The 2,004-nt window shown below is 45.3% G+C and overlaps 1 non-coding gene across 1 annotated transcript; it reads left to right on the plus strand.

The window, feature by feature from the left end:
• The first annotated feature begins 1,631 nt into the window (after positions 1-1,631).
• On the plus strand, positions 1,632-1,734 carry LOC120929738. The gene has a single exon (XR_005747445.1). It is a non-coding gene; the product is annotated as a U6 spliceosomal RNA (small nuclear RNA).
• Positions 1,735-2,004: the final 270 nt, after the last annotated feature.

Below are 2,004 nucleotides of genomic sequence, written 5' to 3' on the forward strand. Positions count from 1 at the left end.
ACCAAATGTACAAAATGGTTAGTACGTATAACCAGCGGACCGAAATCCCGCGCATGCGTCGAATTGATTCGACGCATGCGTGGAAGCATTGAACTTCCTGGTTTGCGCACATCGCCGCGTCACCGTCACCGCCACGTCACCGTCACCGCCACGTCACCGCGTTCTCTGTCCGCGAGGATTTTGGTCTGATGGTGTGTACACACATCAGACCAAAATGTCCCAGGAGACACGTCCGATGAAAACGGTCCACGGACCGATTTCATCGGACATGTCTCCTCGTGTGTACAGGGCCTTAGTTGTATGCAGTATTACGGAACTGTATGATTTTCACAGAGTCAGTTACACTCTATCGTGACACTGACTCTAGGATTAAATATTTAGCATTTTGGTTTTAATACTGTACCATAATCTGATAAATTTCAACTTGAAAAATGTTTTTTAGGTGGTTTTGGCTGCAACACCTGTTTTTTATCCAGCTGGATAAAAGTTCAGCTGTAAAAAGCCTGGCTTGACCAGTGAAAAGAGAAGTCACAACTGAGCTAAAAGCCATAAGAAAGTTTACACTTATGAAAATAAAGCCAAATCCATCAACTTTATACCAATTGGTCAGTGGCAAAACTGTTTAATAGTATAGCTTTTTGCATACCGGAGAAGGTTATAAATATTTGGGATGACCTTCCAGAAAGGTTCTTGCGTGTTGGACCAGGCAAGGACAGGAGGCTACGTTGAAGGTCTTTGCCTCTCAGGCCTGCAGCCTGGGCCTGATGCCCCGTACACATGACCGGTTTTCCCGTCGGAAAATAAAATTATGGTTTTCCTGACGGAATTCCACTCAAGCCTGCCTTGCATACACTCACGGTCACAAAAAAGTCCGGTGAACTTTCGACTGCCAAGAACGCGGTGACGTAAAAGACTACTACAAGCCGACAAAATTAAGTTCTATGCTTCCGAGCATGCATCGGAGCATGCAAGCATACAGACGAACGGTTTTCCCGCTAGTATTTTTTCCTGACGGGAAAAAAGACATCCTGCTCTTTTTTTTACGGCAGTTTTCTTGTCGAAAAAACTGCGATGGAGCATACACACGGTCGGAATTCTCGGCCAAACGCTCTCATCGCAGTTTTACAGTCGGGAAAACCGGAAGTGTGTAGGAGGCATGAGTTTCAGGGACCAGAAGGTTTATTTGCTGTCTTGCTGGAGGGAGTGGAGCATTTAAGATTGCTGCCTGTATGGATGAGAGGAAACATTGCTACTGAAGGGTGTATTGTAGAGCAGGGAATAAGCTGCTGCCAATGGACATTGTAGAAAGTCAGTTTCTCATTCAATGGTTCTTGTCCTTCTAGATGGTGTTCTATAATGTAAAGCAAACAGATTTCCAGTTTCTGCTAAAGTACCTGCCACCCACCCACAGCAGTTTTACTGTGGGTAAGTGGCACAGGCAGGCTGGACCATGTACTAACATGCTCCCATCTGTTTCAGGGTTTGCGGCCATGCATGTGTGTGGCCCCCTGCTGTGATTGGTTGCAGCACTAGTTTATTAGCAGGTCCCAGACAATTATTTATGGCTGGAACCTGCTGATCTGCTGTAGCCAATCATAGAATGGTCTTGTGTCTTGTTTGTAAACATAGACACAGGATGTTCTTGGTTCTTCTCTTCCTGAACCCTTCCTGAAAAGATTGGCATGGCCCCTACGCAAGGATGAAACACAAATTAGTGAAGCGTTCCATATTTTTTTTATTTCTTCCGATGCCTATATTTGAGATGCACTCCCTAATTGGGTTTCTCCAGATACTCCTTTTTAGCTCTTGTGTGCCCCATATGGGGAATCATGGGTGCCCTCAGGCCTCGTACACACGACCGAGAATCTCGTCGTAAAAGAAACATCGTTTTCCTTGACGAGTTTCTTGTCAGGCTTGTCAAGAATCTTGTCAAGCTTTCTTTGCGTACACACTGTCAAGAGAAAATCTCGTGGTTCTCAAATGTGGTGACGTACAACACGTACG

This window comes from Rana temporaria, chromosome 2 (genome assembly GCF_905171775.1).
Source record: "Rana temporaria chromosome 2, aRanTem1.1, whole genome shotgun sequence".
Lineage (NCBI taxonomy): Eukaryota > Metazoa > Chordata > Amphibia > Anura > Ranidae > Rana > Rana temporaria.